Below are 17,041 nucleotides of genomic sequence, written 5' to 3'. Positions count from 1 at the left end.
AGGTCATTGGGTGATGTCCTGGGTTGACATCTTCCACAAACGTGGCTTCCCCTTCTTGACCAGACAAGAAGGTCTCATCTCCCTGGTGATGAAGGGAAAGCTACTTTTTTTGAAGAGAGGAAGTCTCTGATGATCTGGAATGGAAGACCTCATCCTGGGAGTAGATGAGATGGAGAAATTGAGAGAAAGGGATAGAATACTTATAGGGGATCCTTATCATATTTCCATCTAGGCACTCCACAACCAAATGGCCTTAACATTGAACTTTCCATTTTCCATTCGGCCTCTCCCTTTCCCTCTGTCTCCTTTCCATCAACTCTTCATTTCCTTCCCTCTCCATTCAGAGAGCTATTTCCTTCCCCCCCCCCATTACTTATCAGCTTTTTTTCTTTTGTGCCCTCCCACTCGTATCTACCCATGATCTCTGTGGGTCTGTTCCCTTGCCCCTCCCCCACCATTTTATTCAGGTGTCTGCCTGCATTGTGCTTTTAACTTTGTGTAACTGACTTAGGGAGGCATAGATGCACATGAAATATTTTCAGCTAATAAAGGCTATATCAGTGTTCTAAAACTAAATACAAGACATTTATCATCATTTGGGTCCAGATTTGATATGGATCCCATTGTCATGCATTTAAAAAAAAACCTTGTTAATTTACGAACCTCTTATACTCTGTGTGATTAGTATAAATGCCATTAAAATTGAATTAAAAAGCACGGCTAATTAAGTGATTATCAGAATCCAAGCTATTCAGCAGCTGTTGTTGTAATGAGCTTCTGATTTAATATTTGCATTAGTGCGTGAAGTGTATTGACAAGACCAGATTATTCTTTCAATTGAAATTGCTAGTTATGAAAAAAAATTGCTTTTTGATAACATTTGCTACCTTCAATAATACTTCTAATCTGTAATAAATATAATGATAATGAGTTTGGAATAGGCACCAAAATTACTTCTGCAGTCAAACTGATCCATTTTGCAAGATTAAAAAAATACCATATACATTAAATTACCCCTCTGTGGAAAGGGATAATAAATATTAAAAAATGGCTCAATATTCACAATTACTCTTAGTGCAAGAAAAAAAATGTTTGAATAGTGCAAACAAGTCACTTGGTAGTCCTGGAGTATTTTAGGATTAGGGTAATCAGAGGAAGTTCCAAAGCTTCATAGCTTTAAGAAAAAGGCTTACTGAGTTGAGAGATGCTATACTTTAGGCCTTTGTTGCAAGGGTGATGTGGTTCCTTTATGATGTTTGTTGTCTTAAGGCAGCACTTCACATAAAAGTCTTCAATGGATGGGAGATCTGAGTGAGATTTAGACCTTGGCCATTGACTACTGGCCTATCAAGAACTCTACAGGTGTACTAATAAGTGGCATCGCAGGCGATGCCACTTATTAGTACACCTGTAGAGTTTTGATAGAGTAGTCAATGGCAGGTTAAATCTCCTCAGATCTCCTTGAAAGTAGAGGCATTGGTGTGACTTCTTGAAGGTTGCCTCAATGTGTTGGCTCCAGGAGAGGTCCTTCGATATGGAGACTACCAGGAACTTAAAGGATTTGATTACTAATCACATTGCAGTCTCACATACCTGAATCTCTTTGTGGTCATTTGGCAGTGAACTTTAGATTATAGAACATAGAATTCTACAGCACAATATAGGCTTGTTGTGCCAACCTAATAACCCACTGTCATGAATTTCCTAACTGCATAATCCTCCAGTTTTCTCTGTTCCATGTACCTATCATGTACACATTCTGTGAATATTAATCTGCAACTGATTAATTACATTGTAGTTGGAAATTCCCTTTTATTTCTTGCACCCTTTGTTGTGAAGTTATTGGCGTGATCAAAACTCTGCAGTAATACCTTCAGTATAGTAGGAGAGATTGAAACAAGAGGACATGAGTTAAGAGTTAAGGGGCAGAGGTTTAGAGGTAACATGAGGGGGAACTTCTTTACTCAGAGAGTGGTAGCGGTGTGGAATGAGCTTCCGGGAGAAATAGTGGCGGCAGAGTCAATTTTATTATTTAAGAAAAAGTTAGACAGGATATGGATGAGAAGAAGGTGGAGGGTTATGGTCATTGTGCAGGTAGGTGGGACTAGAGAGGAGTGTTTGGTTCAGTGTGGACTAGAAGGACCTAATGGCCTGTTTCCGTGCTGTAATTGTTATTTATATATGTTATATATAGTATTCAGAGATTATATTAAAAGTTGCAAGAAACCTTGAGGCCTTTTTTTCTAGGTGAAGGTCAATTTTATGAAGAGTCATCTTTAAAATTCTGAAGGATGTAGAGAATTTTGACAGAGGTCATAGATTGTTTTTGCATGTTCACTGGCTCATCCCCAAGGGGCAGAGCTACCATGAAGGTAAAATGTGAGAGGATTTGTGAAAACCAGCAGAGTTGAATGGGGTGGATGAGTGATGTCTTACCACTGGGTTAATCTCTTTTTGGAAGAAAAGTGCCATGCGATCTTTTCTAACTAGCTGAGAATGTAGTCAGTGCTTTGGAAGCTGCATTGCTCCCTCAGCAGCAGCCCAACTTTCTCTAGCCCCTTTACGCTTGCGTCCCATTAAATCGGCTGTTCGGTTTTCCCCAGGATAGGAATGGAGTTTTTACTGTTCACACTTGACCACTCTTGACTGGGACACTACACATGTTCACACTTGCAAGGAGCCATCCCCGGGATTAGGACTGTTTTACCGGTGATGTCATGACACATCGAATCATGGTGGACCTGCCCTAAACACTGATCAATGTATTATGATCTTATATTTGAACAAAATTAATCATGCCTAATTATAATGAAGCTTTATGTACAGCACAGTATGAGCCTTTCAGCCCCTGTTGTTGTGCTGACCTATATAAACCCTCATAAGGGACTGTAGCAAACAATGTGGGAAAGTTGTCAGGACTATCGTATACAATTTATAAAGACTGAGGGGGAAAAAAAATCAATGGCGGACCTGTCCTCCCAGAATTCCTGTGGCAGAGATGCATACATGGAATACTCAACCATCTAACCATTTACAGAACGGAAACAGGCCATGTTGGCCTTTCGAGTCCACACCGGTTCACTGATTTTGTGCACCCTCTTCAGGCATTGGTGATTTTAAGTGTAGTGTATCTTTGAGAATTTTAACATCTATCCATAGGTACTCTGTACTTTGGATGTGAAACCTCATATTAAAATATTCAAGAACATTGGCTGTGTGGGAGAAGCCAGTGAGTGGCCATGGACAATTACTTCTCAGACTGGAGGCCTGTGACTTGTGGTGTGCTGCAGGGATCGGTGCTGGGACCAGTGTAGCTTGTCATCTAGATCCACAATCTGGACAACATTGTGGTGATTGGATCAGCAAATTTGTAGACAATACTCAGATCAGAAGCGTTGTGGACAGCAAGGAAGGTTTTCAAAGCTTGCAGAGGGATCTGGACCAGCTGGAATAAACAGCAGATGGAATTTAACATGAACAACTGTGAGGTGTTGCGTTTTGAAGGACAAACCATGAAAAGACGGTGAACGGTCGGGTACTGAGGAGTGCGGTAGAACAGAGGGAACTGGGAAAGTGCTGTCACAGGTGGATAGAGTTGTAAAGAGAGTTTTTGTCATATTGGCCTTCATATATCAAAGTACTGAGTTTCAAAGTGTGGAGTTTACGGTGAAGCCAAAATTGGAGTCTTGTGCTCATGGAGGGGTTAATGTGATTTTCATTCCACATTAGCCCCTTTTAAGGTCAATTGGCTGTTAATTCCTGGGACCACTTGCAAGTGTGAAAGGGGCTTCTGTTGATAAAGGTGGTTGAATCCATGACCTCTGGATCAGAGCCGAGATGACACGAAGGGAATGACTCTAGGATCCGTTCAGTGTTTCCAGTGCCTGGGGTGTGATGATTGGAGAGTTAATTGTTTACTGATTTGTTAAATAATGGAATGTAGTCAATGGAAAGTAAGGTCAGTGATTTACTAAATTACAGATTGTCAGTGGGCCTGATTCCTGGATAGGAATCAGCTTCAATTGACCACTAATCAGCAAGTAGGCTGCTGGGAAGGCGCTGATAAATAACACGGAGCAATGTACAAATAAAAGTTAATGAGCCAGTGAAGGGATTTTACTCAGTTTATTGTGAGGAAGTTCAGGATGTGGAGAAACATTTATAACAAATCCTTGCTTTTGCTTTTATTTCATTAACACAGGCAAAATGTTTTCAGACAAGTTCATTTCGCACTGAGAGGTTGTGAACAAGTCTTCATGGACCCTGGTTTTGAAACAAAGGTTGGTTCCTTGTTGGTGGGAGAGCTGAGTTTGTGGCTGCACTGAGGAAGGAGAGGAAGGTCTCATCTCCCTCAGTACTCCTTTACCGTCAGGGCCTACACTGAATGTTATGCAGTGGCATAGACTTTGTTCCAGCTTTCCCATCATTTACATTCGAGCCTAGAAAAAAATATAAATGGCAAGGTCAGATGGAGCCTTTCCCGATGTATTACATTTCATTCATTCACTGAAGTGCTGAGAAATTTACATCTTTTTCTTCGCATCACGAGGACTGAATACTTCTACAGTTTCCTATTTCTTTGGGAGTTGAGAGAATGTTCTTGAGAAAGCAGACCAGAGGCACTGGCTCAGAGTTTATTCTCACAGCTCCATTCGTTGATCCGTAGCAGCAGGGCTGCCGCAACCATTTCCGTTGTCGCTGTTGATGACCCACCCCTGATCAGATGTTTTTCTCAGCCCAATTTCACTTTATTGTGTAATTGGGAACTCTCATCCTGCCTGTCCAATTTCTCCGAGAAATGGGTATTTCTGATTTTTAACTGGAATTGTAATTGGGTTGAAATGTATCTGGTCCCAAATGGCCTTGTAAGCTCCTTAGTGTAACCATCTGAGACCTGACATCAGCAATGGAAGAGTGCCACAGACTAGTCGAGCAAAAGCCTGACACAGTCCAAACTCTCAGTGCCACAATCCTGCATCATATCCCTATGTACTTCCTGTTCCACTCACTGCACAGACGCACAAAAGGCAGGAGAGACAACTTGGAATTGTCAACATTGGCTTCAGGCCGCAAGAAATCAATTACCTCATTTCTTCATGACCCACAGCTCCTAATTATAGCCATCTGAAGATGAGTCAATGCTCCATGGAAGGAATAAAATCAGTAGGGAAGCTTGCTAATTGCATATTTTAGTTCCTTTCACAACTCTGGATCGAGTGAGGCTGTCTTTTTTTTTCAGAATCTGGGGTTGTCCATCCCTAAATGCCCATCAGCATTGAGCTGGTTGAACCAATAGCGAAGATGGTCCCACAGCACAATTGGGATGAGAAGTGTAAGACTGAGATCCAGTGATGATGAAGGAGGAGTTGAAATATTTCCAGGGCCAGATTGTGTTTGACTCATGTTGGGGGTTGTTAATGATGGTACACCTTGCACCTGTTGTCTTCTGTCCTCCATGGGATTCCCTCACTTGAAGGACTGTGGCAGCACAGCGAGCAGATCACATCTTCCTTCTCAACAGCAATTAGTAACTCCCAGACCTCAAAAATGAATAAATAAAGTTCCAACAACCTTGCTTAAATACTTCCTATTTCCCCTCTGCAGTCTCAGTCTTGATGAAGGGTTCTGGCCTGATTATGTTTTCTCCCACAGGTGGTACTCAACCTGCTGAGTTCCTTCAGTAGATTTTTTATTTGCTCCAGATTCCAACATTTACAGTCTCTTGGTGCAAGTCTTGTGTGTGTCCCCTTACTTAAATCATAATTGATCTTGGAAAGGCTGTCTATAAATCTCATCTTCACTGCCAGCCCTCAGTTTATATCCCTTTTCCCTGAGGCCAATTTATTGCTGTTTTAGGTACCAAGATGTTTATGTTAGTGGCAGAAGCCTACAGTGTGTGCAACAAAAAATTGGGGTACTGCTGTAACAGCAGTGCTGCCACTGGTGTGGACCAGCTGACTGGGGAACGGAGACACAGAGCTTCCCCGCTGGATCCAACTACCATCGGCTCTGTACAGATTTTTAAATCCTGCAACCACGGAAGGTATGGAAGCGCTGGAGGTGAATACATGGACACCCAGTGACTCGGGGTGGAGAACTCTCTTTTGCTTCTCTTTGTCTGACTAAGGGGGCGCCAGGCAATTTCTGCCGATGGTGAATCTTTGTCTGCCTTATGGTAAGACTAAAGGAAATTTTGTATGATATTACATGACAATAATCTTGAACCAGTAACAAGATCAAAGTTATCCAAAGTTGCAGCTGTAAATAGTAACAGAACTTGCAAAGTCAAGCTGATGACAGCATCGTTGAACCAGTTCCACAACTACAATTGTTTTTGTCTAAACATGTCATTTGAGAGCTTGTCAGAGGATTCTGGAGAAAAAAAACACAAATCTCTATGATTCGTGTTAGTGGACATTGAAAGGAAGGATATCAAGGGGCATGGAAGGGATCAACTGGATATGAAGATGTAAAACACGAAAATCTGCAGGCACCGTGGTTGAAATAAAAACACAAAGCTGGAGAAACTCAGCAGGTCAAACAGTGACCTCTATATAGCAAAGGTAAAAATACATAACCGACGTTTCGGGCTTAAGCCATCAAGGTATGGAAAAATGTCGACAGGCATCCGAACAGAAGTGGGGGGGGAGGTGGGTATGTGTGTTCACAAAGACAGGAGGTGATAGATGGAGAAGGGAGGGAGGGCACAGCAGTGATCAAGGGGAGGAGGGATGGCTGGGTGAAGGGGAGAGGAGATCTAGAAGAAGAGAGGAGAGCAGGTTAGCAGAAAAATCAATTTTAATGCCATCTGGTTAGAGAGTGCCCAGATGGAAAATCAGGTGTTCTTCCAATTTATGGGTGGTCTTGGTGGGATAGTACATATAGCCATGGACAGACGTGAGTGTGATGCAGAACTGAAATGGTTGGCTACTGGGAGGTCTCTGTCATTGGTGCGGATGGAGCAAAGGTGCTCAGTGAAGTGATCGCCCAATTTGCACCCAGTCTTTCTGATGTAGAGAAGGACTCAAAGAGAGCACCTATGCAGTAAATCAATCCTGTGGATGCACAAGTGAAGTGTTGCTTCACTTGAAAGGCCTGTTTGGGGTCCTGGACTGTGGTGAGAGAAGAGGTGTGGGCACAAGTGTGACACCTCTTCCAGCCGCAAGGGAAAGTGCTGGGGTGGGGTGTGATTGGTTGGGAGGGATGAGTGCACGAGAGAGTCATGCAGGGAGCAGTTCTTACAGATGGCAGAGAAGGGACAAATAGGGAAGGTGTTTGGTGGTGGGATCCTGTTGCAAGTGCTGCAAATTCTGGAGGACAATGTGCTGGATGTGGAGACTGAAGGGGTGGTAAGTGAGGATAAGGGAGATTCTGTGTTTGTGGTGTCTGGAAGCAGAGGGAGCCAGGGCAGATGAGTGGGAAATGGAGATGATGTGGGCGAGGGCTGAGTTGATGGTGGTGGAGGGGAAGCCACGTTTGTGGAAGAAGGCAAACATTTCGGAAGATCTGGAGTGGAACACCTCATCTTGTGAACAGATGTGACAGAGATGGAGAAATTGAGAGAAGGGAATAGAATGCTTGCAGGGGACAGGGTATGAGGAAATGTAGTCGCACTAGTGGTCCCCTACTTTTAATCTATGTGATTTATGACCATTTGTACATATGACTGAAAAAGAAAATACTGTATAAATTTTAAAAATATACGGTATATAAATATAAAAATTACGCATCAGGTCCAATGGATCCAGGGGCTGTTTATTTTGACACACCCACGTGGTGGCTGCCATGGGCCGGGATGGCTCTGAGGCTCTGCTGCTGCCAAATGTGTTCTATTTTCCGGACATGAAAGGTGGTGGTGGACCCAGTGTTCCAGGTGGGAGAGGTGAGCATAGACCAGGTGCCAGTGGTGGTGGACAATAGATATTTCCAGTTCTGGACAGGCTGGGCCATAGATGAAATGCCGTGATTCCAGTTTAAGACTGTTGGCCCAGAGTAACATGCGTCCAACTTGCGTCCATTTCGAGATCCAACTGGTCAGTCAGAATGGAACTCAAGATGTATGTCAGGGACCATCTGTATATGTCGGTAGAAAACTGGTTTCTCAAGATGGAGATAGAGAAATCCAGGAAGGGGAGAGTGTTGTCAGAGGTGGACCAGCTGAGTTTGAGATCAGGGTGGAAGTGAATGCAGTTGACGAGGTCATCGTGGGTGCATGAGGCAGCTCCGATGTAGTCATCAATGTAGTGGAGGAAGTGTTGGGAGTCTTGCCTGTGTAGGCTTGCAGTATGGATTGCTCCACAAAGTCCACAAATAGGCTGGCATAGCTGGGGCCTATGCAGGTACCCATGGCTACGCCTTTGATTTGGAGGAAGTGAGATGAGTTAAAGGAGAAGTTGTTTAGAGTGAGGACAAGTTCTGTCAGGTGGAGGAGGGTGGTAGTAGAGGGTGACTGGTCGGGCCTCAGGTCCAGTAAAAGGGAAGTGCTTCTGTATGGGGGATGGAGGTATAAAGGGATTAGACGTCCAACATGAAGATGAAACTGTCCAGTTCGGGGAATCTGAATTCATTGAAAAGATGGAGTGAAGATGTTCAGAGATATCAGTATACAGGTGTCCTCATCTTTCGAAGGGGTTGCGTTTCAGCAAACTCATCATTGAACTAAAATTAATTACTGGATAGTGAGGATGGAAGGGATGCAAGAGAGTAGTGTACTGCATATTGCAAGCACAGAGGGTTGTCAAATTTGCTGCCAGATTTTAAAATATTAAATTTTTTAAAAGTTGTAAAAAGCACCAATAAAACTAAAAAAGAGCCAAAAAATGGCAATTGTCTCTTTCTGCCACCAATTGATCAAGAAAATGCCAAACTTCTGCCATTTGGTGCCAAAGCTGCCAAATCTGGCAACCCAGGAGATCGGAAATTGAAAGTACAGATTCAAACCATCGTAACTTTAAAAAATTGTAATTCAGACCATCTTAAGTAGGGGAGCACCTGTACGTACACTTAGTCCGACTGACCGAAGCTGAGGCCTTTGCAGATGACATCCCATCGTCTTCCTTTCCTCCACACAGTGCAGCAATCTTCTGCCCCATGTATCTGCTGGCTGTTGGGCACAGAAAAATGGGTCCGCAAATTATTTTTGGAATGACATCTAATCCAACCACAACACTTGCATGTACTTGTTCTGATTAGATGTATTTTAAAAATATTTAGAAAAACAAAGTAACAAAGTCTGACACAAAAGGCTGAGGAAGAGGGCATCCTCCAGGCAAGAGGTAGGTGGGAGGGGAAAGGAGAAATACCAAAAACTATACAACCAGATTGTGTCACATTCTACCAACTGCAGCTATTTAAATGCAAACACTGAGAAGCAGGTCAGTGGGTTAGAGACCATCTGTGAATGGAATTGGTCAGTTTCCCTCATGGATGCTGGCTGATCTATTGAGTTCCTGCAGTTTCTTATTGTTTGCTTGATTTCAGCATCTGCAGTTTTTGAGGGTTTTTTCTTTTTTTTAAAAAAAATAGTATTTCAAGTATAAACAATTGAACAATACAATGTGCAACCTAATTAAAATAAAAGGAAAAATATGAACACAATTCAAAAATCCAAAGCTCATTGGTAATAATTTATCAAACATAACATGAGAAAAAGCCAACCCAAAGAAGAAATAAAAAGGGAAGAAATAAAAGATGAAATTATAAATTCTTTTCAAGAAAATTATTTTTAAAAAATTTAAAGAAAGGTTTACAATTTTCTCTTTTCCCACTGTCTCCTTTCACAGAGCCACAATCAATATTTCTCTTCATCATATCCAATTAAGACCTTTTGTTGGCCAGGTCTGCTCCCCCAGCCAGCCTTGTCTTTATTCTGAAGCCTTCCAGTTCTTTGCTTATCCCTTACTTAGTCCAAATCCATACATCTCTCAAGGTCACTGCATAGTTTGTTAGGATAGTTAAAAAGACCTATGGGATGTTGGGCTTCATTAATAGGGGGATTGAGTTCAAGAGTAGAGAGGTCATGTTGGAACTCTACAATTCTCTGGTGAGAGAGTATTGTGTTCATTTCTGATCACATTATAGGAAGGATGTGGAAGTTATGGAGAGGGTGCAGAGTAGATTTATCAGGATGTTGCATGGATTGGAAAACAAATCTTATGAGGCAAGGTTAGCAAAGCTAGGACTTTTCTCTTTGGACTGTAGAAGGTTGACAGGAAACTTAGAAGTCTACAAGATTATGAGAGGCATAGATAGTGTGGACAGCCTGTGTCTAGGGGTTTTGACTTCTATACTCTCCAAACTGAACTCTTCCAAAACTGATCTCAAACTGTCTGAATTTGCTAATATGTTTCTCCAAATCATGTGACTGTTACATCATCACTGAGGTAAGTCCCAATTCTTGGAAATCATATGATCATCAGTTTTATTTCTACCAAAATTCTATTCCTTTTTCAAAACCATTCCCTATCCATAACAACCTCTAACCACATCTCTGTTCAAGAGGCTTAAGTGACTTTAATTTAAAAAAGCTGGTTCCTCAGCAGTTCTTGAATAATTAAGACCCACTTGAAATCCATTAGCTCTGTCTGTCCAGCACATATTGTTGCGAGCCCAGAGGACCCCAAAACCCAGCAGCAATAGATATTCACCAAGACAAATGGTTACTTAATAAAAGTTGCTTTTAATTATCTTTAAACGTGAAAATAGAATCACACTTTAACTTAACTAACCTAACTTAACCCCCTTCTAATTCTAAGTGCACGGGTATATAATGTGTGTGTAATTTCAGAAAAGTTCTTTGGTTCACAGTCCAATCTCACTTTTCATTCCTCCAAGTTCACTGATTGGAGGCAATTCTTATACTGTGCACAGAATTTAACATTTATAAAGTTTACCAGGCTTTGGTGCTTGAAAGGTACATGATTACCACTCAGGTAGGTTCTTGTCGGTTTTCAGAGGGAGATTTGTTGTTCCAGGACATTCACAACTGTTTCATTTTTAATCAGTCCTCCAGTGTCTTGCTGACAAAACTTGCCCCTTCAGGGTTCTCCAGATGATAATCTCTTTCTTTCAAGTCACCACTGAGTTCCTTTTTGTTTCTCTTATTCCAAGTGAAACATTAGACATCCTGTCCTTTACTCTTGCTTGAACCACAAGGGCTTTGATCAAGCAGTCTTCCAAATGGGGGTTTCTACAAGCTTGCCAGCTTGTCCTGTTCCAGTCCCAGCTGCTGTTGCCAACTTTAACACTGTAGAAGTAATCTCTGTGTCTCTTTCTCTCTCTCTTTCTCTCTCTCTTAGAGAAAAAGACTGTTTGACTCTCTCTGCTTGTGAAACCACATGACCCTCTTAGAACAGCAAGCAGTACTCCAGACAGAAAGTGGCTCCGACAAGACCTTTCATCTGTTGCCTTTTATAAACAACAATCCATTAGTGAAGTCGCTTGGGCACTCTCCAAAGCTCCTGCAAAAGCTGTGGAGCCAATATGGCTAGCATGGGGCAGAGCTCCAGTATTTCAAATAAGATCTGTTTTTAAGTGTGTTTTATGTAACCTCCTCTAACAAATCTTTCCCAATTTATCTCCCAAAAGCATATCTATATACTCTGTCACAATGTCAATTCCAAGAATGAATCCTCTTCTCAGAAAACAATGGTTCTGGGCTGTAAAGCTTATATGATATATATTTAGAATGCCTGAAATTCATCTTATAAAAATGTTTGTTTAAACTTCTACAATGCCCTTGACGAGGTTTACGATCGTGCTGTAAGTGAAAACGCACATAAAAACAGAAAAAATCAGAACACAAGCGTGTAAGTCAGTCACTCAAACCTCCTGTGCCACTCAATAAGATTTGATTTGACCCAATCTTTTCTGTTCACTCTGTTTGGGCATTACCAGAACATTTGAATCAGAGAGGCTTCAAAAATTTTACATTTCTTCAAAAAGGATCAATGTTGGTATAAAAACAGGATAAATATAACCTTCTATTTTTCTTTCGGGGTCGGTGTCAAGGGGGACATCCACAAGCATTGCCTCTTCCCCCCCCCCCCCCCCCCCAGAGAGGTGCTGTGCCCCCCCTTATGGTCTCCATGATTATTCACTGTCAGATTCACCCCACCCCCTCCCACATCACTAGCCTGCGTCAAGGGTCACTAACATCTAGATTGGCACACGTTAGCGACTCTCCACCTGCCCTCGGATGCATCACTAGCGTGTGTCAAGTGTCAGTAGTGTCTAGTGATGCTTGATGCAATGAAAGCACTGTCCTCGTTTCCTATGTTGGAGGGGCAGATGGTGTTGGCAGGTAGGTCCCAGCATCCAACAGCACCCCCCCTGGCCCTGCTGAGTGAATTTATGAGTGTTCCACTGTGCCCCCGTCTCACATGTTAAGAACCCCCTCTAACATTTGTTCTGGCACCAACCCTGTTTTCTTTTATCCATGTGTCTGTCTAAGAGTCTCTGAAATGCCTATAATGTTTCAGCCTCCACACCTGGCAATTTATTCCAGGTGCTCACAACTCTCTGTGTGAAAAATATCTTAACCCTGATATCTCTGCTAAACTTTCCACCCTTACTGAGGTTTGTAGCTCCTGCCCTGGGAAAAGGCACTTACTGTCTACCTTATCTATACTTCTCATAATCTTGTAGACTTCTGTTGTCACCCCTCATCCATCTTGGCTCCATAGAGAAAGACCCTAGCTCTAATTATCTCGTGAGACACATTCTCCCATCCAGCCAGAATCCTGGTAAATCACACCTCCACCCTCTCCATAGTTTCCAAATCTTTCTTGTAATAATGTGTCCAGAACAGATGTCCTGCAGTAACCAACAACAGTTTCAACACAATCTACAACCCATCCAACCTTCGCATCAACTGCAAACTTCCTGACCCATCCCTCTACTTCTTCTTCCAGATCATTTATAAAAATGATAAAGAGCAGGGGACCCAGAACAGAACCCTGTGGAACCCTCCAGGCAGAATACTTTCCATCCATTACTGCTCTCTGCTTTCTACAGCCAAGCCATTTCTGTATTCGCACAGCCAATTTTCCATGCATACCATGCGTTGTGACTTTCTGAATGAGTTACCCAAAGGAGGCCTTGTTAAATGCCTTACTAAAATCTATATACACCACATCTACTGCCCTACCTTCAGCAATATTTTTGTTACTTCCTCAAAAAACTCATTTAGGCTCACGAGGCACAACCTTCCCTTCACAGAGCTATGCTGACTATCCCTGAGAAGACTCTACTTCTTTATATGCTCGTAAATCCTATCCTTAAGAATACTATCCAATAGTTTGCCCACTACTGATGTAAGACTCAATCTATGATGGTCTATGATCCCTGGATTTTCCCTATTATCTTTTCTAAAGATTTGTCATTCTCCAATCTTTCGGCATTTCACCTGTGACCAAGAGGATGCAAAGGTCATCGCCCACACCCCAGTAATATCTTCCCTCCCTTCCCGTAGTTAACTGAAGACATACTGTGTCAAGAATCCTTCCTGGACAAACCTGACAAATTCCGCCCCATCTATTTCTCTTGCAGTAATAAAGTGCCACTCAATATTTGGCAAGTTGAAGCCTCACAGAACAACAACCCTATTATTTTTGCTTCAATCCAAAATATGCCTTCTAATCTGTTCCCCAGGGTCCCGACGGCTATTTGGGGGCCTGAAGACTACTCCCAATGCTGTGATTACTCCCTTCCTATTACCGTCTTCCACCCACATTGACACAGTAGACACTCTCTCCAGAGCCTCCTGGTTTTCTACAACTTTGATACTATCCCTGACTAGTAAATACTACCCCAAACCTCTTTTACCCCACCCTCATCCTATCCTGTTTACAACATATAAACCTGCATCAGCCAATCATGTCCTTGAGTCAGCCAATTCTATGTAACGGTAACAACACTGTAATTCCATGAACTGATCCATGCTCCTTTATTCCTACTAGACCTTACATTGAAATAGACACATTTCAAATCCTTCAACTGACTGCATTTATGCTTCCTCCCCTGCCTGTCCTTCCTCAAACACCCAAAACACATTGCTTCATACTTTCCACCTTCTGCTTTATTTCCTGCTATCACATTCTAGTTCTCACTCCTTGCCAAACTAGTTTGAATTCTCCCCAACAGCTCTAGCAAATCTGCATTCCAGGATATTGGTCCCTTTCCAGTTCAGGTTGAACCCGTCCTTTTTGTACAGGTCAGACCTTCCCAGTGATCCACAAATCTGAACCCCTGCCCACTGCACCAACTCTTCAGCCACGCATTCATCTGCCGCAACTTCCTATTCTTACCTGCCTAGGCGTGTGGCACAGACAGCAATGCCAAGATTACCACCTTTGAGGTCCTCCTTTTCAGCTTATTTCTTAATTCCCAATATTCCCTCTTGAAGACCTCATCCCTACTCCCATCTACGGTACCAGCATGGGCCACGACAACTGCCTGCTCACGGTCCTGCTTGAGAATGTTGTAGGCTCAATCTGAGACATCCCTGACCCTTGCACTTGGAAAGCAATGTACCATCAGGAGTCTCTATCTTGTTCATAGAACATCCAATCTATTTGTCTAACTATCTCATCCCCAATCACTGTCGCTCTCCTCCATTCTTAGCTGAAGGGTCAGACTCTGTGCCAGAGACCTGTACACTGCAATTTATCCCTGGTAGATCATCCCCCAATAATATCCGTAACTATACATTGTTGAGAGGAACAGCCACAGGGTTGCTCTTGTAATGACTGCCTATTCCCCTTGCCTCTCCTAAAGGTTATCCAATTACTTGTCTCTTGCCTTTTGGGCATGACTGTCTCTCTATAGCTTCTGTCTATCATCCTCTCTGCTTCCCCAGTGATTCAGTGTTCATCAACTCCAGCTCCTGTTCCTTAACTCAGTCTGTGTGGAGCTGCAGCTGGACATGCCTCTTGCTCATGTAGTCATCAGGGCCAATGCTGTTCTCCCAGATTTCTCACAACCTGCAATCAGAGCATTCCACAGCCCTCGTTGCCATCTCCACTTTCTACTCCTTGTTATTGTGCAAAAATCTTACCTTCTGTACTTCCTCAGCATCTTCTCTCAAAGCCTCTCAAGCCAAACTCTCTGGATCCCCACTCCTGTCATAAGCCACTCACACTTGAGTGGCTGCTCCACTTGAGATTCCCTTCTTTTTATTGACTAATTGGCAATGGAGAAATTGAAATGAACACCTACCTCTCCCACTACTTTTTAAATAAGTCATGCTACTTGGGAGTTGGGGTGACTGCATATACCTTCTCCCTTAACTGAGGGAGATGTTGCACTTGTGCACACACCTCAACCCTCACCACCATTTCGGGACCCAAGCAGTCCTTTCACTCGAGAATCTGCAGGGTCATCTACCGCATCCGCTGCTCCTGTTGTGTTCTCCTCTACAACGGCAAGACTGGGCGCAGACTGGGAGATCGCTTCGTTGAGCACCTCAGTTGGAGTGAGGATTTACATCTGGTCTCCCATTTCAATCCTCACCCCATTCCCTTGCCAACACTGCCAGTCTAAGACCACCCACAATTTGGAGGAACAACATCTTCCATCTGGGCACCCTCTGGCCAGATGGCATTGACATCGACCTCCGATTCCATTCGCCCTCCTCCCTCCATCATTCCTTATGACTCCTTTCCTCCAGCTCTGTCTGTCTCTATCTCTCTTTCTCTCTCCTTTTCCCTCTGTCTCCTTTCCCCCAGCTCTGCTTCTACAGAGCCAAAAATAATCTCCCCCCACTCCTCAATCAAATTTCACCTTTTCTGTTTCCCATCCATATCCATTTACAGCTTTCATCTGTTCCCATTCTTCCCTTCTTCCTAGCCTTTTAATTCAGGTTACATTGAAGAATGGCTCAGGCTCTATGGACGCTGCAAGACCTGGTGAGTTCTTCCAGCAATTTTGTCTTTTTACTCAGAACAGGCAACATCCTCTGAGCCAAGAACTTATTTAGACACAAGACACTGGACCAGTGGCTCTCAACCTTCCCTTCCCACTCACTTAACACCTTAAGTAATCCCTTACTCTGGCATATGAATTACTGAAAGTGGTATGTGAGTGGAGAGAAAAAGGTTGAGAACCACTGGTTTAGATGCTGGAATCTAGAGCCAAAAAAAACCCAAGCTCCTGCAGGAACCCAGTCATTTGATCAGCCTCTGCAGGGAAAGATCTGAATTAATTCCATTGTTCCCACAACAAGAGGTCCATCCTGCACACAATCTGGATCAAAACAGAACATGTGGAAATGGTCCACAGGTCAGGCTGCATCTGTTTCAAGAGAAAATATGTTACTTCAAAGCAAAAGCAGAATTTGATCGCTGTAGCTCTCCCCACACAAAACCAGCTGTTAGCTCCAAAGAATATCATTAGGGCTTACCTTTGTGCTCACACCCGGGACTCAATCTGGATCTTTCAGTTTATGGGATGTTATTGGGAGGAAATAACTACACCCTTTGTTACGTGAGCAACAGAGATAAAGCCAGTCAACCAATTGAAAGCCAGGGAGTCCTTCTGTGCCTCAGATTATCAGTCTTAACCTGTTCACCTACTTTGAGATAGAAACCTGCTGCTGACTGATGAGCTCTGGCAACTGACTTGACTCCCTGCGCCTATCCCTGTGAACACCATGTTGTTCCCTGTCAGGTTTACTGGAAAACCATGAAGGCTACTGTGGGTTAAATACCAATCCATGTTAAAAAAACAGTTGCCTTAAACAGAATATTCCCAGTGTTCACAACCATGACATACACTGACGGTGGGTAAAGTGGGCACTTCCCTAGAATCAAAGGGTTGTAGAGACCAGAAGCACAACCTCCATGCCAATCTGCACTAATCTAATTTATTTGCATTGGACTGCATTCCTATGCATTGGCCTAGTGTTTGTTTAAACACATGATATGTAAAACTGAAATTGTAATCTGGTTTGACTGTTTAAGTTTGGCAGTGGTTCACAACCTTGAGGAAAGGAGGGGTATAATGTTTGAGGGAGACAGGAGTTCAGATGTTTGACAGAGGAAGG

The 17,041-nt window shown here is 43.0% G+C and overlaps 1 long non-coding RNA gene across 1 annotated transcript; it reads right to left on the bottom strand.

The window, feature by feature from the left end:
• Positions 1-4,110: 4,110 nt before the first annotated feature.
• LOC138748633 (uncharacterized) lies at positions 4,111-16,483 on the bottom strand. The gene is made up of 3 exons (XR_011348201.1): positions 16,400-16,483; positions 9,002-9,103; positions 4,111-4,439 (listed from the first exon to the last, which is right to left on the bottom strand). It is a non-coding gene; the product is annotated as an uncharacterized lncRNA (long non-coding RNA).
• Between the last annotated feature and the right edge of the window lie 558 nt (positions 16,484-17,041).

Source organism: Narcine bancroftii, chromosome 1, assembly GCF_036971445.1.
Source record: "Narcine bancroftii isolate sNarBan1 chromosome 1, sNarBan1.hap1, whole genome shotgun sequence".
NCBI lineage: Eukaryota > Metazoa > Chordata > Chondrichthyes > Torpediniformes > Narcinidae > Narcine > Narcine bancroftii.
This window is presented reverse-complemented; position numbering and strand designations above follow the sequence as displayed.